A 24,614-nucleotide genomic window follows, 5' to 3' on the forward strand; every position below is an offset into this window, starting at 1 on the left:
GCCCCTTCCTTCCTCTCCCCCTCGTCCCCCTCTCCATCCCCCCATCTTACCTCCTTCCCTTCCCCACAGCACCTGTATATATGTATATATGTTTGTACATATTTATTACTCTATTTATTTTACTTGTACATATCTATTCTATTTATTTTATTTTGTTAGTATGTTTGGTTTTAGTTCTCTGTCTCCCCCCTTTTAGACTGTGAGCCCACTGTTGGGTAGGGACTGTCTCTATATGTTGCCAATTTGTACTTCCCAAGCGCTTAGTACAGTGCTCTGCACATAGTAAGCGCTCAATAAATACGATTGATGATGATGATGATGATGGTATTTATTGAGCACTTACTGAGTGAAGAGCACAGAACTAAGCACTTGGAAGAGTAGACTATGACAAAGTTGGGACACACTTTCCTGCCTTCCGGAAGTTTACGGCCTAGAGAAATAACAATTTCTGTTCTTCCCCATCTTAGACTCCCCCTTTTAGACTGTGAGCCCACTGTTGGGTAGGGACTGTCTCTATGTGTTGCCAATTTGTACTTCCCAAGCGCTTAGTACAGTGCTCTGCACATAGTAAGCGCTCAATATGATTGATTGATTGATTGATTAGACTGTGAGCTCCTTGTGGGACAGGGACTGCGTCCAACCTAATTATCTTGCCCCTACTCCAGTGCTTAACGCACAGTAAGTGCTTAACAAATACCACAGTCATTATGAAAAAAGCCATGAGAAAGAGAAGCTGTGAAGCTTCTGTGAAGCTGAGAAGCAGCGTGGCTCAGTGGAAAGAGCACGGGCTTTGAAGTCAGAGGTCATGGGTTCAAATCCCGGCTCCGCCAATTGTCAGCTGTGTGACTCTGGGCAAATCACTTCACTTCTCTGTGCCTCAGTTACCTCACCTGTAAAATGGGGATTAAGACTGTGAGCCCCCCGTGGGATAACCTGATCTTCTTGTAACCTCCCCAGTGCTTAGAACAGTGCTTTGCACATAGTAAGCGCTTAATAAATGCCATTATTATTATTATGAAAATTTTTTTTTATGAAAAATACTGGGGACTAGAGAAGGGCAAGATGGGGAGGAGAGGGCTGGTTTTATGAACCTCCTCAGGAAAGAGGTTGTGTTTGAAATTCACTGCCCTGAAGGGTAACTCCTTAAACTTAATTGCCCATTAAGAAGACTGGGCTACACTATAGTATATTTTGAGTTTGTGTACTAAATCATCTTGATTCCTGTACTTTGAGAAACACTACACGGAGAATGCAACTATAAATGACTTTCACACATACGGGGAGGAAAACCCTATTTCAAGTTGAGCTACGTTTCCTTCTCCAAGGGGGGAGATTTTGACACCTGTCTCCATGTTTCGTTTTGTTGTCCGTCTCCCCCTTCTAGACTGTGAGCCCCGTTGTTGGGTAGGGACCGTCTCTAGATGTGGCCGACTTGTACTTCCCAAGCACTTAGTACAGTGCTCTGCACACAGTAAGCGCTCAATAAGATCGATTGAATGAATCCGGGCAGGGAGAGAGGGAGAGAGGGAAGTGCTCACCCTATTTTCCTGGCACCCACTGGGTGCAATGATCGTCTATTAAGCGCCTGCCAGGTGCGCTGGGTACTGAGCCCAGCGGGTGGGATGCAGGCCCAGTCCCACCGGAGCACCCTGTCCGCGAGGGAGGGAGAGCGGAGAAAACAGCAATAATAATAATAATAATAATAACCACGGCATTTGTTAAGCACTTACTATGTGCCAGGCACTGTACTGAGTGCTGGCGTGAATATACGCCCATCGGGTTGGACTCGGTCAGTCTTCCTTGCGGGGCTCACGCTCTCAATCCCCACTCTGCAGATGCGGGAACCGAGGCCCAGAGAAGGGAAGTGATTTAATAATAATAATGGCATTTATTAAGCGCTTACTATGTGCAGAGCACTGTTCTAAGCACTGGGGAGGTTACAGGGTGATCAGGTTGTCCCATGGGGGGGCTCACAGTCAATCCTCATTTTTACAGTTGAGGTAACAGGCACAGAGAAGTTGGTTTTTTTTAATAGCATTTATTAAGCGCTTACTATGTGCAAAGCACCGTTCTAAGCGCTGGGGAGATTACAGGGTGATCAGGTTGTCCCACGGGGGGCTCACAGTCTTCATCCCCATTTTACAGATGAGGTAACTGAGGCCCAGAGAAGCGAAGTGACTTGCTCAAAGTCACACGGCTGACAACTGGCAGAGTCGGAATTTGAACCCATGACCTCTGACTCCGAAGCCCGGGCCCTTTCCAATGAGCCATGCTGCTTCTCTAGTGACTAGAGAAGTCCTTTTAGACTGGGAGCCCACTGTTGGGTAGGGACTGTCTCTAGATGTTGCCGATTTGTACTTCCCAAGCGCTTAGTACAGTGCTCTGCACATAGTAAGCGCTCAATAAATACGATTGATGATGATGATGATGATTTCCAAACACACTGGCTGCCAACTGGATACCCATCAATGCCCGTGGTCTGAGGAGGGCTAACCATCATCTTAATCAATCAATCAATCGATCGTATTTATTGAGCGCTTACTATGTGCAGAGCACTGTACTAAGCGCTTGGGAAGTACAAATTGGCAACATAGAGAGACAGTCCCTACCCAACAGTGGGCTCACAGTCTAAAAATATAATAATTGGCATTTGTTAAGCGCTTACTATGTGCAAAGCACTGTTCTAAGCACTGGGGGGGGGCGGGGAATGCAAGGTAATCAGGTTGTCCCACGTGGGGCTCACAGTCTTAATCCCCATTTTACAAATGAGGTAACTGAGGCCCCGAGAAGTTGTGACATGCCCAAGATCACACAGCTGACATGTGGCGGAGTCAGGATTCAAACCCATGACCTCTGACTCCAAAGCCCGGGCTCTTTCCACTGAGTCACGCTGCTTAACAATTCTCTGGGCCTCAATCTTAATAATAATTATAATAATGGTACTTCTTAAGCCCTTACTACGTGCCAAGCACGGTTGTAAGCACTGGGGTACATGCAAGTTAATCAGGTTGGCCAGAGTCCCTGTCCCACACGGGGCTCACGCTCTCTTCGTCCCCATTTTCCAGATGAGGCAACTGAGGCCCAGAGAAGTGAAGTGACTTGCCAAGGTCACAAGGCAGACAGGCGGCGGAGCCGGGAATAGAACCCAGGTCCTTCTGACTCGCAGGCCTCTGCTCTATCATCATCATCATCATCATCAATCGTATTTATTGAGCGCTTACTATGTGCAGAGCACTGTACTAAGCGCTTGGGAAGTACAAATTGGCAACATATCCACTACGCCATGGCTGCTTCACACCAGAAGGGCATTTGGGGTGAAGGGAGATCCTCAGGGAAGGCCTCCTGGAGGAGGGACCATCTATGTTGCCCACTTGTACTTCCCAAGCGCTTAGTACAGTGCTCTGCACACAGTAAGCGCTCAATAAATACGATTGACTGATTGATTCACCAGGGCTGGAGTCTGGTGGGTTTGGGGATTAGCATTGAAGAGAAGCAGCATGGCCCAGTGGATAGAACTTGGGCTTGGGAGTTAGAAGGACCTGGGTTCTAATCCCAGTTCTTCTGCTTGTCCTCTGTGTCACCCTGGACAAGTCACTTAACTTCTCTGTACCTCAGTTGCCTCATCTGTGAAATAGGGATTAAGATCGTCAGCTCCATGTGGCACAAGGGTTTTGTCCAACCTGATTGTCTTGTATTGTGTTGCCGACTTGTACTTCCCAAGCGCTTAGTACAGTGCTCTGCACAGAGTAAGCGCTCAATAAATACGATTGATTGACTGATTCACCAGGGTTGGAGTCTGGTGGGTTTGGGGATTAGCATTCAAAGAGAAGCAGCGTGCCCCAGTGGATAGAACTTGGGCCTGGGCGTTAGAAGGACCTGGGTTCTAATCCCAGTTCTTCTGCTTGTCCTCTGTGTCACCTTGGGTGAGTCACTTAACTTCTCTGTACCTCAGTTGCCTCATCTGTGAAATAGGGATTAAGATCGTCCGCTCCATGTGGGACAAGGGCTTTGTCCAACCTGATTGTCTTGTATTGTGTTGCCGACTTGTACTTCCCAAGTGCTTAGTACAGTGCTCTGCACACAGTAAGCGCTCAACAGATACGATTGATTGATTTACCCCAGCACTTAGTAAAGTGCCTGGCACACAGTAAGCGCTTAACAAAAACCATATTTTTTTTAAAAAAAAAGAGCCAGGAGCACCTCTTGGCCATATTTCTTCAGCGGAATATCTGTATTTGCAATTACTAGTCCCCACCCGCCATTCTATTCTATTCGATCGTATTTATTGAGCGCTTACTGTGCTATTTTGTTAGTAGGTTTGGTTTTGTTCTCCGTCTCCCCCTTTTAGACTGTGAACCCACTGTTGGGTAGGGACTGTCTCTATATGTTGCCAATCTGTACTTCCCAAGCGCTTAGCCCAGTGCTCTGCACATAGTAAGCGCTCAATAAATACGATTGATGACGATGTGTGCAGAGCACTGTACGAAGCACTTGGGAAGTCCAAGTTGGCAACGTATAGAGACGGCCCCTGCCCAACAGTGGGCTCACAGTCTAGAAGGGGGAGACGGACAACAAAACCAAACATATTAACAAAATAAAATACATAGAATAAATATGTACAAATAAAATAGAGTAATAAATGCGTACAAACATATATACATATATACAGGTGCTTTGGGGAGGGGAAGGAGGTACCCTCTAGAGCGTAAACCCCTTGTGGGTAGGGTAGTCTACCCACTCTGTCATAGGGCAGTCTCCCAAATGCTGCAATCAGTGTTTTGCACACAGTAAGCACTCAATAAATACCACGATTGCTTGGTTGGGCTGTGTCTCCCAGTCATTTCTGTCCATGCCTCTCCTACTTCTCTCCTGGTCTTCCTCCCGCCGGCACTAGCTGCAAGGAAGCCGGGCGTGTCCGTGTGCCTGCCTCATTAGCGTGTCAATCAATCAATCAATCGTATTTATTGAGCTCTTACTGTGTGCAGAGCACTGGACTAAGCGCTTGGGAAGTACAAGCTGGCAACATATAGGAAGAGCCTTAGTATGGCCCAAGTGCACACTGGGGGCAGGGCACTGAACTAAACGCTTGGGAAATACCGGACGGGGGAAGTAATAATGGCATTTATTAAGCGCTTACGATGTGCAAGGCACTGTTCTAAGCGCTGGGGGGATACAAGGTGATCAGGTTGTCCCACAGGGGGCTTACGGTCTTCACCCCCGTTTTACAGATGAGGTAACTGAGGCCCAGAGAAGTGAAGTGACTTGCCCAAATAATAATAATAATAATAATGATAGCACTTATTAAGCGCTTACTATGTGCAAAGCACTGTTCTAAGCGCTGGGGAGACTACAAGGTGATCAGGTTGTCCCATGGGGGGCTCACAGTCTTAATCTCCATCTTACAGATGAGGGAACTGAGGCCCAGAGAAGTGAAATGACTTGCCCAAAGCCACACAGCTGACAACTGGCGGAGCCGGGATTTGAACCCATGACCTTCGACTCCAAAGCCCGGGCTCTTTCCAATGAGCCACGCTGTTTCTCATAATAATAATGATGGTATTTATAAAGCGCTTACTGTGGGCAAAGCACTGTTCTAAGCGCTGGGGAGGTTACAAGGTGATCGGGTTGTCCCACGGGGGGGCTCGCAGTTTTAATCCCCATTTTACAGATGAGGGAACTGAGGCCCAGAGAAGTGAAGTGACCTGCCCAGAGTCACCCAGCTGACAATTGGCAGAGCCGGGGTTTGAACCCATGACCTCTGATTTCAAAGCTCGGGCTCTTTCCACTGAGCCACGCTGCTTCTCTAAGTCACACAGCTGACAAGTGGCAGGGCCGGGATTCGAACCCACGACCTCCGACTCCATAGTCCGTGTTCTTCACAAGGTGCTTCTGCCGCACATTCCCAGGAGGCGCGCGGGGAGGGGCTCGGCCATGGAGGAGGCGTGTTTTTAGGGCCTGCTAAAATCCCACCTCAGCCAATGCTGCACCCCAGCTGAACATCCTCATCATCATCATCAATTGTATTTATTGAGCGCTTACTATGTGCCGAGCACTGTACTAAGCGCTTGGGAAGTACAAATTGGCAACATATAGAGACAGCCCCTACCCAACAGTGGGCTCACAGTCTAAAAGGAGACGGAGAACAAAACCAAACATACTAACAAAATAAAATAAATAGAATAGATATGTACAAGTAAAATAAATAGAGTAATAAATATGTACAAACATATATACATATACACAGGTGCTGTGGGGAAGGGAAGGAGGTAAGATGGGGGGGATGGAGAGGGGGACGAGGGGGAGAGGAAAGAAGGGGCTGAGTGTGGGAAGGCCTCCTGGAGGAGGTGAGCTCTCAGCAGGGCCTTGAAGGGAGGAAGAGAGCTAGCTTGGCAGAGGGGCAGATCTGCGGGGCCTCCCTGCCTTCAGGAAAAGAGCGGCCCTCTCTGAGAGAAAGCTTTCTGAGGAACAAGAAACAAGGAAGCTGAAGAGAAAACAGCTGTAAATGTCCAACATGATGGCCTTTTTGTAAGCCTGCCGGGGCTCTGGGTCCCGCAGTGGCCTTCTCACCTATACGCGCACCTGTGGGCACATTTGCCTGCCGGTGGTGTCTCCTTAGGAGGGCAGGCAGTGTGGCCCACAGGAGAGTCACCTGCAGGGGGACGAAAAAGCACAACCTCCTCATTCTCAGCTTCAAGGCTGCCCATCCCCTCACCCCCTCCTACCTCACCTCCCTTCTCTCCTTCTCCAGCCCAGCCCGCACCCTCCGCTCCTCCACCGCTGATCTCCTCACCGTACCTCGCTCTCGCCTGTCCCGCCATCGACCCCCGGCCCACGTCATCCCCCGGGCCTGGAATGCCCCCAGTCCCTCTGCCCATCTGCCAAGCTAGCTCTCTTCCTCCCTTCAAGGCCCTACTGAGAGCTCACCTCCTCCAGGAGGCCGTCCCAGACTGAGCCCCCTTTTTCAATCAATCAATCAATCAATCGTATTTATTGAGCGCTTACTGTGTGCACAGCACTGTACTAAGCACTTGGGAAGTATAAGTTGGCAACATAGAGAGACAGTCCCTACCCAACAGCGGGCTCACAGTCTAAAAGGGGGAGACAGAGAACAAAACCAAACATACTAACAAAATAAAATAAATAGAATAGATATGTACAGGTAAAATAGATAATAAATATGTACAAACATATATACATATATACAGGTGCTGTGGGGAAGGGAAGGAGGTAAGATAGTCTTCCTCTCCTCCTCTCCATTCCCCCCGCCCTACCTCCTTCCCCTCCCCACAGCACTTGTATATATACATGTACAGATTTATTACTCTATTTATTTTACTTGTACATACTTATTATTCTATTTATTTTGTTAATGATGTCCATATAGCTTTAATTCTGTTTGTTCTGATGACTTTGACACCTGTCTACGTGTTTTGTTTGGTTGTCTGTCTCCTCCTTCTAGACTGTGAGCCCGCTGTTGGGTAGGGACCATCTTTATATGTTTCTAACTTGTACTTCCCAAGTGCTTAGTACAGTGCTCTGCACACAGTAAGCACTCAATAAATACGATTGAATGAATGAATGAATGAAGAGGGACAGTGAGTCCGGGGGACCCCGGTTCTAGTCCCAGCTCTGGTTCCGGCCTGCCGTGCCACCCTGAACAGGTCCCCTATCTTCCCTGGGCTTCGGTTTCCTAAACCGTGAGTTGGGATAAAGTACTCCCTTTTGGACTGTAAACTCCATGTGGGACAGTGTCTGCTTTCATTCATTCATTCGAGGAGCAGCGTGGCTCAGTGGAAAGAGCCCGGGCTTTGGAGTCAGTGGTCATGGGTTCGAATCCCGACTCCCCCACACGTCTGCTGTGTGACCTTGGGCAAGTCACTTAACTTCTCTGAGCCTCAGTTCCCTCATCTGTAAAATGGGGGTTAAGACTGTGAGCCCCACATGGGACAAGTTGATCACCTTGTAACCCCCCCAGCGCTTAGAACAGTGCTCTGCACATAGTAAGCGCTTAACAAATGCCATTATTATTATTATTATTATTATTATTATTATTCATTCATTCAATTATATTTACTGAGCGCTTACTGTGGGCAAAGCACTGTATTAAGCGCTTGGGGGAGTACAATATAACATCAGACACACTCCTTGTCAACAACGAGCTCACAGTCTAGAAAGCCACTGGTATCGGCTCCGATATCGAGCCCCCCGATAAGCACTGAGACAATAATAATATTCTACCTAGGAGAGGTCAGATACATTAGGAGGAGCAGCGTGGCTCAGTGGAGAAGAGCCCGGGCTTTGGAGTCAGAGGTCATGGGTTCGAATCCCGGCTCCGGCACATGTCTGCTGTGTGACCTTGGGCAAGTCACTTAACTTCTCTGTGCCTCAGTTACCTCATCTGTAAAATGGGGATTAAGACTGTGAGCCCCATGCGGGACAACTTGATCACCTTGTATCCACCCCCAGCGCTTAGAACAGTGCTCTGCACATAGTAAGCGCTTAACAAATGCCATTATTATTATTATTATTATTATTATTAGCCTGGGCTACAGCTTCACCATTCGATTCCTGCCAGTCCCACCACCTTCTATTGCCCATCCCCTCGGGCTGGCTCTTCCCACGCAGTTTTCCGGGGCTGTCCTTTCCTCAGGAAAGGCAGGAAATGCAGCCGTCGCCCACCGCCGGGAGAGCGTGCCCTCAGCGGGCCGGGCCTGGGTGAGTCTTATACCACTCCTGTCCCGGCCCAAGCATCGTACTCACTGACACAGAGAGGTGAGGTGACTTGCCCGAAGTCACACAGCTGACAGTTGGCTGAGCCGGGATTTGAACCCGTGACCTCTGACTCCAAGGCCCGGGCTCTTTCCACTGAGCCACGCTGCTCCTCTAGCCACGCTATTTATTTATATTGATGCCTGTTTACTTGTGTCTATAGCTATAATTCTACTTATTTATAGATGCCTGACTGCTTGTTTGGACGTCTGTCTCTCCCCCTTTTAGACTGTGAGCCCACTGTTGGGTAGGGACTGCCTCTATATGTTGCCAATTTGTACTTCCCAAGCGCTTAGTACAGTGCTCTGCACATAGTAAGCGCTCAATAAATACGATTGATGATGATGATGATTTCGCGACCCCCCAGTTGATGGATGCGGTTGCAAATGCCAAATTCCCCCCCTCACACTTCTCCCCCAGCATTTCTGGGCCCGCTTCTCTTGATGGGGAGGAAGCTCTTCGGGGGTAATGATAATGATCATCATCATCAATTGTATTTATTGAGCGCTTACTATGTGCAGAGCACTGTACCAAGCGCTTGGGAAGTACAAATTGGCAACATATAGAGACAGTCCCTACCCACCATCATCATCATCATCATCATCATCAATCGTATTTATTGAGCGCTTACTATGTGCAGAGCACTGTACTAAGCGCTTGGGAAGTACAAATTGGCAACATATAGAGACAGTCCCTACCCAACAGTGGGCTCACAGTCTAAAAGGGGGAGACAGAGAACAAAACCAAACATACTAACAAAATAAAATAAATAGAATAGATATGTACAAGTAAAATAGAGTAATAAATATGTACAAAAATATATACATATATACAGCTGCTGTGGGGAAGGGAAGGAGGTAGGATGGGGGGATGGAGAGGGGGATGAGGGGGAGAGGAAGGAAGGGGCTCAGTGTGGGAAGGCCTCCTGGAGGAGGTGAGCTCTCAGTAGGGCCTTGAAGGGAGGAAGAGAGCTAGCTTGGCGGATGGGCAGAGGGATTGGGGGCATTCCAGGCCCGGGGGATGATGTGGGCCGGAATGATGGCATTTGTTAAGCGCTTACTATGTGCAAAGCACTGTTCTAAGCCCTGGGGAGGTTACAAGGTGATCAGGTTGTCCCACGGGGGGCTTACAGTCTTCATCCCCATTTTACCGATGAGGTAGCTGAGGCCCAGAGAAGTGAAGTGACTTGCCCAGAGTCACACAGCTGACAATTGGCAGAGCTGGGATTTGAACCCACGACCTCTGACTCCAAAGCCCGGGCTATTTCCATTGAGGCACGCCTCAGTGTGTTGGGAACGGTCTCCTGCCCTGTCACTGCTGGACGGTCCCCAGCACCAGGCGTGGTTACCTGAGGCCAGAGGTCACCGCTCCATTTCCCTTCAGTCATTTGCCCGATGGATCTCGGAATTTCCAGTTCCCTCCCCGCCGTCCCTCCTCCCTGACCTGCTTCCCCTTTCTCGCGGGGGCTTCTTCAGGCCAACAGGAATCAAATTCTCCTGATCAGAGCTGTGGCTCTGCCGGCTTAAAAATCCAATTTTCCTCATTTCCCATGCGATCGATGAACTTCCTGCCCCTCCTCCACCTGGGGGGACGACAGCCCGGCTGAGAATCCGGCTCTCATGGCAGTGGTGATGGGAATTGGAAATTATCACCAGGGAAAGAATGTCAGAGAACGCTGGCTTTTGGGGGCTTTTTTGATGGCATCTGTTAAGTGTCTACTAAGTGCCAGGTACTGTACTAAACGCTGAGGCGCTGTCCAAGTCAAGGCAGTGGGCCCTGCCTTTAGGAGCCTGCCATCAAAAGGAGGTGAGGAGGATGCGGAGAACACAATAGGATCCAACAGTCAAATCAATCAATCAATTGTATTTATTGAGCGCTTACTGTGTGCAGAGCACTGTACTAAGCGCTTAGGAAGTACAAGTTGGCAACATATAGAGACAGTCCCTACCCACCAGTGGGCTCACAGTCAAATGTTCCCTAGGTGGGGGCCTCCGACCCTCTGGGGGCTTTCATGACCCATCTGAGAAACACATCAAATTCCCATCGGTTCTGTTAAGAGCTGGGGATTTAATAATAATAATAATAATAATGGCATTTGTTAAGCGCTTACTATGTGCAAAGCACTGTTCTAAGCGCTGGGGGGGGGATACAAGACGATCAGGTTGTCCCAAGGGGGGCTCACAGTCGTAATCCCCATTTTACGGATGAGGTCACTGAGGCTCGGAGAAGTGAAGTGACTTGCCCAAGGTCACCCAGCAGACATGTGGCGGAGCTGGGATTCGAACCCACGACCCCTGACTCCAAAACCCGTGCTCTTTCCACCGAGACACGCTGCTTCTATAACTGGTTTAGTAACTGGTGGATCCATAAAAAGGAATGCAGATCTTTTTTTTTGGATTTAATTTAGAAACCAACGCCCACATATGTATACAAACATATTGAACATCCGGCATGGTCTCGTGGAAAGTCCTAGGCTGGGAGTCGGGGGGCCCGGGTTTGACTCCCGGCTCTGCCCCAGCCCGCTGAGTGACTCTGGGTGGGTCACTTGCCCTCTCTGGGCCCTGGTTTCCTCCTCTGTCCAACAGTGATAAGGTTCCCATTCTCCCTAAAATTTAGATTATGAGCCGCCTGGGGGAAAGGGACTTATAACCTTGTAGCTGCCCCACACTTAACTCATAATAAATGCTTAATAAATGCCACCATAATTACTATTTAAAAGAAGTATAAACAACCCCATAATTACTGACAGAAACTGATGCCAGGCAAAACAAATTAAACTTCTGACAGATTGGACAGTGTCAGGAACTCTCTTCCTCTTACGTTCCATATCCAAGACAGTCTTTTGGTAATGACTTGTACTTCCCAAGCGCTTAGTACAGTGCTCTCCACACAGTTAGCGCTCAATAAATACGATTGATTGATTGATAATGATGATGATAATAATAACAATGGCACTTGTTAAGCATTTACTATGTGCCAAGTTCTAAGTGATGTGTTCTAAGCACTGGGGTAGATACAAGGTAATTTCATTCAATCGTATTTACTGAGCGCTTACCTTATGCAGAACACTGTACTAAGCGCTTGGGAAGTACAAATCGGCAACATATAGGGGCGGTCCCTACCCAACAATGGGCTCACAGTCTAGAAATCATCAATCATCATCAATCGTATTTATTGAGCGCTTACTATGTGCACAGCACTGTACTAAGCGCTTGGGAAGTACAAGCAGGCAATCAGGTTGGACAGAGTCCCTGTCCCACATGAGGCTCACAGTCTTAATCCCCATCTTACAGATGAGGTAACTGAGTCCCAGAGAAGTGAAGTGAATTGCCTAAAGTCATGAAGCAGACATGGGGCGGAGCTGGGATTAGCCCAGACTCCCAGTCAATCAATCGTATTTATTGAGCGCTTACTGTGGGCAGGGCACTGTACTAAGCGCTTGGGAAGTACAAGTTGGCAACATATAGAGACGGTCCCTACCCACCAGTGGGCTTACAGTCTAAAAGGGGGTCTGGGCTGGCCTGGGCTGTACCCACTAAGCCACACCAGGAATTCAAACTGGGAGCTGCTGTGAAATGAAGGAGTCCCCACAGAGCGAAGACGGGTCCGCGGGACAAAACCCATCCATCCGCAAGGCTCCCGGAGACAGTGCCCCAGAAACAGCAAAGAGGATAAGGAGGCCAAGCCTAAAGGTGAAGCCACGCGCAGCAGCTGCCTGAAGCGCGGCCCGGACCACATCAGGCAGAAACTCCTCCTCACCCTGGGCTTCCAGGCTGTCCATCCCCTCGCCCCCTCCTACCTCACCTCCCTTCTCTCCTTCTCCAGCCCAGCCTGCACCCTCCGCTCCTCCGCCGCTGATCTCCTCACCGTACCTCGTTCTCGCCCGTCCCGCCATCGACCCCCGGCCCACGTCATCCCCCGGGCCTGGAATGCCCCCAATCCCTCTGCCCATCCGCCAAGCTCGCTCTCTTCCTCCCTTCAAGGCCCTACTGAGAGCTCACCTCCTCCAGGAGGCCTTCCCACACTGAGCCCCTTCTGTCCTCTCACCTCGTGCCCCTCTCCATCCCATCTTACCTCCTTCCCTTCCCCACAGCACCTGTATATATGTATATATGTTTGTACATATTTGTTACTCTATTTATTTATTTATTTTACTTGTACATATCTATTTATTTTATTTTGTTAGTATGTTTGGTTTTGTTCTCTGTCTCCCCCTTTTAGACTGTGAGCCCACTGTTGGGTAGGGACTGTCTCTATATGTTGCCAACGTGTACTTCCCAAGCGCTTAGTACAGTGCTCTGCATACAGTAAGCGCTCAATAAATACGGTTGATGATGATGATGATCTCTCCTCTCATCAAGACTGTCCGCCGGCTTCTCGGGTCCCTTCACGTCAACCCGAAACTCTCTCCCTGTCAGGTTCCAGGCTCTCTGCCACCTGTCCCCACCGGACCCATCAGCTCCCTTCCCTCGCCTTCCTCAACCGACCTCCCCATTCCTACGGAGCCAAACTTCCAACTGGGTGTGGGTCTCGTTTCTCATTCATTCATTCATTCAATCGTATTTATTGAGCGCTTACTGTGTGCAGAGCACTGTACTAAGCGCTTGGGAAGTACAAGTCGGCAATATATAGAGACGGTCTCCACCCAACAGCAGGCTCACAGTCTAGAAGAGGGAGACAGACAACAAAACAAAACATGTGGACAGGGGTCAAGTCATCAGAATAAAGAGAAGTAAAGCTAGATTTATTCATTCATTCATTCAATCGTATTTATTGAGCGCTTCCTGTATGCAGAGCAATGTACTAAGTGCTTGGGAAGTACAAGTCGGCAACATATAGAGACAGTCCCCACCCAACAGCGGGCTCACGGTCCAGAACGGGGAGACAGACAACAAAACAAAACATGTGGACAGGTGTCAAGTCATCAGAATAAAGAGAAGTAAAGCTAGATTCATTCATTCACTCGTTCAATCGTATTTATTGAGTGCTTACTGTGTGCAGAGCACTGTACTAAGCGCTTGGGAAGAACAAGTCGGCAACATATAGGGACGGTCCCTACCCGACAGCGGGCTCACAGTCTAGAAGGATGATGGCAGAGGCCAGGACTTTCTGCAGAAAATATATCCATGGAGTCGCTATGAATCAGAAACGCCTCGACGGCACTTGATAATAATAAATGTACAGTGCCTGGCCCAGAGTAAGCGCTTAATTCACCCACCTCTGTCCCTTTATTTATTTATTTATTTATTTTTATTTATTTGTTTGTTTATTTGTTTATTTATTTATTTATTTTGCCTGTACATATCTATTCTATTTATTTTATTTTGTTAGCATGTTTGGTTTCGTTCTCTGTCTCCCCCTTTTAGACTGTGAGCCCACTGTTGGGTAGGGACTGTCTCTATATGTTGCCAATTTGGACTTCCCAAGCGCTTAGTACAGTGCTCTGCACACAGTAAGCGCTCAATAAATACGATTGATTGATTGATTGATTGATTGATCGATTGTCCCCTCGCTCCCACCGCTCCCCCGGCCTCCTTCCCTCCCCACAGACGGACCCCGGCTCGCCCCACCCACCCAGCTTTCCAGAAATCCCACCTCCTCCAATAAGCCTTTTCCGATTCATCTCATCATCAATCGTATTTATGATTAAATACGATTTCATAATCGTATTTATATCATCTCCTTAGCCTAGTAGAAAGAGCCCGGCCCTGGGAGTCAGAAGGACCAGAAGGACCTGGGCTCTAACCCCAGCTCCGCCACTTATCTGCTGTGTGACCTTGGGCAAGTCGTTTCACCCCTCTGTGCCTCAGTTACCTCATCTGTAAAATAGGGATTAAGACTGTGAGCCCTATGTGGGACAGGGACGGTGTCCAACCCGATTACTTGTATCTACCCCAGTGCTTAGAACAGTGTCTGGCATATAGTAAATGCTTCACAAATACCATTATTATTACTATATCAGTAGTAGCAGTATCTCCGGGCACACTGGACCCTATCATCATCATCATCAATCGTATTTATTGAGCGCTTACTATGTGCCGAGCACTGTACTAAGCGCTTGGGAAGTACAAATTGGCAACATATAGAGACAGTCCCTACCCAACAGTGGGCCTATCATCCCTTCAACCAACCCCTGCCTCCTCAGCCCTTCTGGATATGTGTCCAACTTTATTCTGGACCTGTATATATGTATATATGTTTGTACATATTAATTACTCTATTTATTTATTTATTTTACTTGTACATATCTATTCTATTTATTTTATTTTGTTAGTATGTTTGGTTTTGTTCTCTGTCTCCCCCCTTTTACACTGTGAGCCCACTGTTGGGTTGGGACTGTCTCTATATGTTGCCAATTTGTACTTCCCAAGCGCTTAGTACAGTGCTCTGCACATAGTAAGCGCTCAATAAATACGATTGATGATGATGATGATGACCTCTCTAATTGCCAATATTTTTATGTTTGTCTTCCTTATTAGAGTGAGAGGTCCTCGAGGATTTTGTTATTCTGTACGACCCACGCACTTAGTACAGAGCCCCTCACCAAGAGGACGCTCATGAATGCACCCGCTATTACTGCAATTATTTTCTTCCATCCATTTTGTATGTTATTTAGCGACAACCTCTCCCTTTGACCAAAAGCCCCTCACAGGCAGAGCCACGGTGTCTCCCACCTCTACCGTACTCTCCCAAGCCCTTGGTAAAGTGCTCTGCCTGCAGTAGGACCTCGAAAATACTATTGATTGATTATATTCAATTATTGAGTCAGCTATTTCATCCCGTCATCCGTGCTAGTCTCTCTGTTTCTGTCCTTGCCCTTTCTTCTCCTCCCATTATCTGAAAATGTCTGTCTTCCCCTCTAGACTGCAAGTTGGTTATGGGCAGGGAGTGTGACTTAATTCTGCTGTATTATACTCTCCCAAGCGCTTAGTACAGTGCTCTACACATAGCAAGTGCTCAATAAATATGATTGATCGAAAAGAATGTGTCTGCCAGTTCTACCCCTTTAGCGGGGAAGCCATCCTTTTCCTGTACTGGCTTGCCCAAGCGCTTAGTGCAGTGCTCTGCACGGGGTAGGTGCTCGGTCTATACCACGGACTGATTGCCTGATTATCATCATCATCATCATCAATGGCATTTATTGAGCGCTTACTGAGTGCGGAGCGCTGTACTAAGCCTTTGGGAGGGTCATTCATTCATTCAATCGTATTTACTGAGCGCTTACTGTGTGCAGAGCACTGTTCTAAGCTCTTGGGAAGTACAAATCAGGAACCTATAGAGACGGTCCCTACGCAACAACGGGCTCACAGTCTAGAAGGGGGGGGGACAGACAAAAAACCAAAACAAGTAGACAGTTGTCGATACCATCAGAATAAACGGAATTATAGCTATACACACATCATTAATTAGAAAAGCAGCATGGCTCAGTGGAAAGAGCCTGGGCTTGGGAGTCAGAGGTCATGGGTTCAAGTCCTGGCTCCGCCACTTGGCTGTGTGACTTTGTGCACATCACTTCACTTCTCTGGGCCTCAGTTCCATCATCCGTAAAATGGGGATTAAGACTGTGAGCCCCCCGTGGGACAACCTGATCACCTTGTATCCTCCCCAGCGCTTAGAACAGTGCTTTGCACATAGTAAGTGCTTAATACCATCATCATCATTATTATTATTCATTCATTCAATCATATTTATTGAGCACTTACTGTGTGCAGAGCACTGTACTAAGCGCTTGGGAAGTACAAGTCGGCAACATACAGAGACAGTCCCTACCCAACAGCGGGTTCACAGTCTAGAAGGGGGAGACAGACAACAAAGCAAAACATATTAATAAAATAAAATAGAATAAATATGTACAAATAAAATAGAGTAATAAATACGTACAGTAAGCGCTCAGTAAATGCGATTGAATGAATGAATGACCCTCCCAAAGGCTTAGTACAGTGCTCCGTACTCAGTAAGCGCTCAATAAATGCCATTGATGATGATGATGATAATCAGGCAATCAGTCCGTGGCACAGACCGAACACCTACCCCATTTATTCACTGTATACATATATACAGGTGCTGGGGGGAGGGGAAGGAGGTAAGGCGGGGAGGGGGGGGATGGGGAGGGGGAGGATGGGGAGAGGGGGCTGAATCTGGGAAGGCCTCCTGGAGGAGGTGAGCTCTCAGTAGGGCTTTGAAAGGAGGAAGTGAGCTAGCTTGGCGGATGTGCTGAGGGAGGGCATTCCAGGCCAGGGGGAGGGCGTGGGCCGGAGGTCGACGGAGTTTTTTATTATTAATAATAAAATAGAGTCATAAATATGTACAAACATACACCAGTGCTGTGTCTGTACAAACACATAAATATGTAAATACGTTTGTAAATACAAAATATTTTTGTGCATTTTGCAAATACAATATTTACCGTACGTTTGTAAATATGTACAAACATAGACAAGTGCTGCGGGGAGGGCAGGAGGGAAGGGGGGAGGAGCAGAGGGAAAGGTCGGATCCCACCGGGCAGATGCGCCCAACGCCCTGTCATCATCATCATCATCAATCGTATTTATTGAGCGCTTACTGAGTGCGCAGCACTGTACTAAGCGCTTGGGAAGTCCAAGTTGGCAGCATCTAGGGACGGTCCCTACCCAACAGTGGGCTCACAGTCTAAAAGGGGGGGAGACAGCCCGCCTGTAACGACCCCCCAGGCCGGCCGAGGGGCACTCACGCTGGGCCACTGCGGTCCTCGGGCGGGCTCCTCCTCCTCCTCCTCCTCCGCTGACCCGCTGGGCGGCGGCTACCTGCAGGACGCCTGCGGGCTACCTGCAGGACGCCTGCGGCTCCGAAGGATGGAGGGTCCGGGCCGCAAGCGCGCCGCAGCCCCGGCAGGCGGCGCCCTCCCCCGCCCGCCGCTCGGCTCCCTGATTGGCTCCCCGATCGGCTCCCTCTTCGGCCCCCTGATTGGCTCCCCGAACGGCTCCCTCTTCGGCTCCTCGATCGGCTCCCTCCTCGGCCCCCTGATTGGCTCCCCGAACGTCTCCCTCTTCGGCTCCCCGATCGGCTCCCTCCTCGGCCCCCTGATTGGCTCCCCGAACGGCTCCCTCTTCGGCTCCCCGATCGGCTCCCTCCTCGGCCCCCCGAATGGCTCCCCAATCGGCTCCCTGATTGGCTCCCCGAACGGCTCCCTCTTCGGCTCCCCGATCGGCTCCCTGATTGGCTCCCCGAACGGCTCCCTCTTCGGCGGCCGCTGGGTTCGGTCCCTCTCCCTCATTCATTCAATCGTATTTACTGAGCGCTTACTGTGTGCAGAGCACTCTCCTATTCATTCATTCAATCATCATCATCATCAATCGTATTTATGGAGCGCTTACTATGTGCAGAGCACTGTCGTATTTACTGAGCGCTTACTGTGTGCAGAGCCCTCTCCTATTCATTCATTCAATCGTATTTACTGAGTGCTTACTGTGTGCAGAGCCCTCTCCTATTCATTCATTCAATCGTATTTACTGAGCGCTTACTGTGTGCAGGGCACTCTCCTATTCATTCATTCAATCATCATCATCATCATCAATCGTATTTATGGAGCGCTTACTGTGTGCAGAGCACTGTCGTATTTACTGAGCGCTTACTGTGTGCAGAGCCCTCCTATTCATTCATTCAATCGTACTTACTGAGCGCTTACTGTGTGCAGAGCCCTCTCCTATTCATTCATTCAATCGTACTTACTGAGCGCTTACTGTGTGCAGAGCACTCTCCTATTCATTCATTCAATCGTACTTACTGAGCGCTTACTGTGTGCAGAGCACTCTCCTATTCATTCATTCAATCGTACTTACTGAGCGCTTACTGTGTGCAGAGCACTCTCCTATTCATTCATTCAATCGTACTTACTGAGCGCTTACTGTGTGCAGAGCCCTCTCCTATTCATTCATTCAATCGCATTTACTGAGCGCTTACTGTGTGCAGAGCACTCTCCTATTCATTCATTCAATCATCGTATTTACTGAGCGCTTACTGTGTGCGGAGCACTGTACTAAGCGCTCAGAAATCAATCATCAATCGCATTTACTGAGCGCTTACTGTGTGCAGAGCCCTCTCCTATTCATTCATTCAATCGCATTTACTGAGCGCTTACTGTGTGCAGAGCCCTCTCCTATTCATTCAATCATCGTATTTACTGAGCGCTTACTGTGTGCAGAGCACTCTCCTATTCATTCATTCAATCATCGTATTTACTGAGCGCTTACTGTGTGCGGAGCACGGTACTAAGCGCTCAGAAATCAATCATCAATCGCATTTACTGAGCGCTTACTGTGTGCAGAGCCCTCTCCTATTCATTCATTCAATCGCATTTACTGAGCGCTTACTGTGTGCAGAGCCCTCTCCTATTCATTCAATCATCGTATTTACTGAGCGCTTACAGTGTGCAGAGCACTCTCCTATTCATTCATTCAATCATCGTATTTACTGAGCGCTTACTGTGTGCAGAGCACTGTACTAAGCGCTTGGAAATCAATCAATCAATCAATCGTATTTATTGAGCGCTTACTGTGTGCAGAGCACTCTCCTATTCATTCATTCGTATTTACTGAGCGCTTACTGTGTGCAGAGCACTCTCCTATTCATTCATTCAATCATCGTATTTACTGAGCGCTTACTGTGTGCAGAGCACTGTACTAAGCGCTTGGAAATCCATCAATCGTATTTATTGAGCACTTACTGTGTGCAGAGCACTCTCCATTCATTCAATCTTACTTACTGAGTGCTCACTGTGTGCAGAGCACTGGACTAAGCACTTGGAAATCCATCAATCAATCGTATTTATTGAGCGCTGTGTGCAGAGCACTGTACTAAGCGCTTGGGAAGTACAAGTTGGCAACATATAGAGACGGTCCCTACCCAACAGCGGGCTCACAGTCTAAAAAGTACTTGTACTTGGAAAGTACAAGTCTAGACTGTGACTGTGACCCCTTCTAGACTGTGAGCCCGCTGTTGGGTAGGGACCGTCTCTATATGTTGCCAACTTGGACTTCCCAAGCGCTTAGTACAGCGTTCAATAAATACGACTGAATGAATGAATGAACAAGTCTGCAACATATAGAGACAGTCCCTACTCAACGACAGGCTCACATTCTAGAAAGGGGGAGACAGACAACGGAGCAAGTAGACAGGTGTCAATACCATCAGAATAAATAATGATAATAATGGCATTTATTAAGCGCTTACTATGTGCCAAGCACTGTTCTAAGCGCTGGGGAGGTTACAAGGTGATCAGGTTGTCCCACGGTGGGGCTCGCAGTCTTAATCATCATCATCATCAATCGTATTTATTGAGCGCTTCCTGTGTGCAGAGCACTGTACTAAGCGCTTGGGAAGTACAAGTTGGCAACATATAGAGACAGTCCCTACCCAACAGTGGGCTCACAGTCTAAAAGGGGGAGACAGGCCCAGAGAATAATAATAATAATGATGGTATTTGTTAAGCGCTTACTATGTGCAAAGCACTGTTCTAAGCCCTGGGGGGATATAAGGTGATCAGGGTGTCCCATGTGGGGCTTACAGTCCTAATCCCCATTTTACAGATGAGGTAACTGAGGCCCAGAGAAATGAAGTGACTTGCCCAAAGTCACACAGCTGACAGTTGGAGGGGCCGGGATTTGAGCCCATGACCTCTGACTCCAAAGCCCGGGCTCTTTCCACTGAGCCACACTGCTTCTCTAAGAGAAGTGAAGTGACTTGCCCAAAGTCACACAGCTGACAATTGGCAGGGCCGGGATTTGAACCCATGACCTCTGACTCCAAAGCCCGGGCTCTTGTCCACGGAGCCACGCTACTTATGTCATAGAAGCTACAAAATGCAATTTGTAGCTGCTGTGACATAACTTGGATCCAGACCTAATGAAAGTAAAATTCCTAAAACGGATTAGTTCATCAGCATCAGTTCTTGGTGTGATTACTGTACTTCCCAAGCGCTTAGTACAGTGCTCTGCACACAGTAAGCGCTCAGTAAATACGATTGATGATGATTAGCTGTATATATGTATATATGTTTGTACATATTTATTACTCTATTTATTTATTTATTTTACTTGTACATATCTATTCTATTCATTTTATTTTGTTAGTATGTTTGGTTTTTTTTTCTTTCTCTGTCCTCCCCTTTTAGACTGTGAGCCCAATGTTGGGTAGGGACTGTCTCTAGATGTTGCCAATTTGTACTTCCCAAGCGCTTAGTACAGTGCTCTGCACATAGTAAGCGCTCAATAAATATGATTGATTGATTGATTGATTAGCTCCTCTTTTTCTCTCTCTGCCAGGACCGGCCCCGGGAGGCCTCGATCAATCCGTCAATCAATCATACTGAGAGCTTACTGTGTGCACGGCACTGTGCGAAGCATTGGGGGAAGGACGGTACAACGACTGGGAGACAACGAGATCACAGTGCTGTGGGGGCGCTGAGGGCTGGGTGATTTAGGGGGAAAATCCAAGTGCAATGGCAACGACGAAGAAGGGAGAGGGAGTAGGGAGGAAAAGAGGGATGTTGGAAGGGGCAGGGTGGGGATGGAGCTCTAGGGGACCTCGGGGATTTCCGAAATGGAGAAGGAAGAAGTGAGGGGGAGGGACTGTGAGGTCCTTCTGGACAGGGCCGCGTCTGCCAACTCGGATGAACTGTCATTTCCCAAGAGTTTGGTACAGTGCCCTGCACACAGTAAGCGTTATTAAATGCCTTTGATTCATGGAGAGGAAGGGAGGGAGACATGGGGAGAGGGAGGGCGGCAGGAGGGAGAGAGGGTGGGGGGGGAAGAGGGAGAGCGAGGGAGATAGATAGATAGATATATATATATATATATATATATATATACACACACACACACACACACACACACACACACATACACATATATATACATGTGCATATGCATATGTGCACACATGCATATGTACATACATATATATGTACATACATATGTGTGCATGCATATGTGCACACACATGCACATGCACACATATATATGCATGTGTACATGCATATGTCACACTATATATATATGCATATGCATATACATATGTGTATGTGCGTGTGCATATATGTCTATATGTGCATACATACATGTGTATGCGTACGTGCATGTGTACATGCACATGCATATATATGTACGTGCGCGTCCATATGTATATACGTATATGCGTATGTATATGCATCTCTCTCCCCTTTGTCACCCTCTCCATCCCCACAGTCTTACCTCCTTCCCTTCCACACAGCACCTGTATACGTGTATATATGTTTGTATATATTTATTACACTATTTACTTATTTATTTTACTTGCACATATCTATTCTATTTATTTTATTTGGTTAATACGTTTGGTTTTGTTCTCTGTCTCCCCCTTCTAGACTGTGAGCCCACTGTTGGGTAGGGACCGTCTCTATATGTTGCCAACTCCTACTTCCCAAGTGCTTAGTACAGTGCTCTGCACACAGTAAGCGCTCAATAAATACGATTGATTGATTGATTGATATACACATGCATATACGCATATGCACATACATATGCATATATATATATATCTCTCCCTCGCTCTCCCTCTTCCCCCCTCCCACCCTCTCTCCTTCCTGTATATATGTATATCATGCATATATATGTATATACATATGCATGTATATACATATGTATGTATATGTTTGTACATATTTATTACTCTATTTTACTTGTACATATTTATTCTATTTATTTTACTTTGTTAATATATTTTGTTTTGTTCCCCGTCTCCCCCTTCTAGACTGTGAGCCCACTGTTGGGTAGGGACCGTCTCTAGATGTTGCCAACTTGTACTTCCCAAGCGCTTAGTACAGTGCTCTGCACACAGTAAGCGCTCAATAAATACGATTGAATGAATGAAGGGAGAGAGGGGAAGAAAGGAAGGGGGGAGCGTGGGAGGAGGGGAAAGAGGGAGGGGAGAAAGAGGAGGGAGAGAGAAAGGGGAGGAAGGAAGACAGGGAGGAGGGAGGGGATGGATAGGGAGAGGGAGGGCATGGAGAGGGAGAGGGAGGGAAGGGAGGGGATGGAGAGGGAGGAGGGAGGAGATGGACGGGGGAAGGGAGGGGATGGAGGGAAGGGACGGGAGGGAATGGAGAGGGAGGAAGGAGGGGATGGAGAGGGGGGAACCAGGAGGCCTTCCCAGACTGAGCCCCTTCCTTCCTCTCCCCCTCGTCCCCCTCTCCATCCCCCCATCTTACCTCCTTCCCTTCCCCACAGCACCTGTATATATGTATATATGCTTGTACATATTTATTACTCTATTTATTTTATTGTACATATCTATTCTATTTATTTTATTTTGTTAGTATGTTTGGTTTTATTCTCTGTCTCCCCCTTTTAGACTGTGAGCCCACTGGTGGGTAGGGACCGTCTCTAGATGTTGCCAACTTGGACTTCCCAAGCGCTTAGTCCAGTGCTCCGCACACAGTAAGCGCTCAATAAATACGATTGATTGATTGATTGATTGAGGAAGGGGCTGGAGAAGGGGGAGGGAGGGGAGGGAGAGGGAGGAGGGAGGAGAAGAGGGATGGAGGAAGGGGTGAAGATGAAGAGGAAAGAAGGAGAAAGGGTGAAGAAGGAAAGAAGGAGGAAGGAGAGAGGGAGAAGAAGGACGGGTGAGGCAATGTCAAGGAAAGCGTTGTACATATTTATTACTCTATTTATTTATTTATTTATTTTACTTGTACATTTCTATCCTATTTATTTTATTTTGTTGGTATGTTTGGTTCTGTTCTCTGTCTCCCCCTTTTAGACTGTGAGCCCACTGTTGGGTAGGGACCGTCTCTATGTGTTGCCAATCTGTACTTCCCAAGCGCTTAGTCCAGTGCTCTGCACATAGTAAGCGCTCCATAAATACGATTGATTGATTGACTGATTGATTGAAAGCGGCGGCGGGGTGGGGGGCGCTGAGCGTGAGGAGAGGAGAGGAGAGGAGGGGGGAGGGGAGGAGGGCCGAGGCGGGGGCCGGGCGGCACTCACCGGGCCCTGCGTCCGGCCCAGGACGCTCGGCGGTGGCGGGGACGGTGAGGGAGACGGTGACGGTGAGGGACAGGAGGGTCCTGGCCTCCCCTCCCGCCTCCCCGCGCGGCGGCTCAGGCTGTTTGGTCCCGCCCGTTGGCGCGCTCCGCGGCCCCGGTCCCGGCCCCGGCTCCGGCCTCGCCATGCTGAGGGAGCGACGCTCCCGCCTGAGGCCCGGGAGAGGCGCCTCAACAAGATCCCGCCCCGCCCCGGCCCCGCCCTCTCCCGGCCCCGCCCACGCCCTCTCCCGGCCCCGCCCCCAACCTGCATGGCCCCGCCTCAAAGTCTCCGCCCACCCCGCCCCGCCCTCTCCTGGCCACGCCCCCAATCCGGTTGGCCCCGCCCCCGATCGTCCTCCCGCCCGGCCCCGCCCTCTCCTGGCACCGCCCCCCAACCTTCATGTCCCGCCTCAAAATCTCCGCTCGCCCCGCCCCCGCCCTCTCCTGGCCACGCCCCTAATCCTGCTGGCCCCGCCTCCGATCGTCCTCCCGCCCGGCCCCGCCCTCTCCTGGCCACGCCCCCGACCTTCATGGCCACGCCCCAATCTTCCTGGCCACGCCCCCACGTTGCCTCTCGCCCCGCCCTCTCCTGGCCACGCCCTCAATCTTCCTGGCCGCACCCCATCTTCCTCCCGCCCCGCCCTCTCCCTGACCACGCCCCCAATCTTCCTGGCCACGCCCCCTCCTCACCCTGCCACTCCTGGCCACGCCTCCAATTCCATGGCCACGCCCCAATCCTCCTCCCGCTCCTCCCTCTCCCGGCCACGCCCCCAATCTTCCTCCCGTCCCGCCCTCTCCCGGCCAC

At 48.9% G+C, this 24,614-nt stretch overlaps 1 protein-coding gene across 2 annotated transcripts in view; it reads right to left on the bottom strand.

Annotated features, from left to right (window-relative positions):
* The window catches only part of ABCA3 (ATP binding cassette subfamily A member 3), a 91,608-nt gene extending 74,023 nt beyond the window's left edge, over positions 1 to 17,585 (bottom strand). For both annotated transcript variants that reach the window (XM_038762230.1, XM_038762229.1), the window contains exon 1: positions 17,480 to 17,585. The gene's annotated coding sequence lies outside the window, so the exon portion shown is untranslated. The remainder of the gene's footprint in view (positions 1 to 17,479) is intronic.
* Between the last annotated feature and the right edge of the window lie 7,029 nt (positions 17,586 to 24,614).

The sequence above is a fragment of the Tachyglossus aculeatus genome, chromosome 21, assembly GCF_015852505.1.
Source record: "Tachyglossus aculeatus isolate mTacAcu1 chromosome 21, mTacAcu1.pri, whole genome shotgun sequence".
NCBI classification, from domain to species: domain Eukaryota; kingdom Metazoa; phylum Chordata; class Mammalia; order Monotremata; family Tachyglossidae; genus Tachyglossus; species Tachyglossus aculeatus.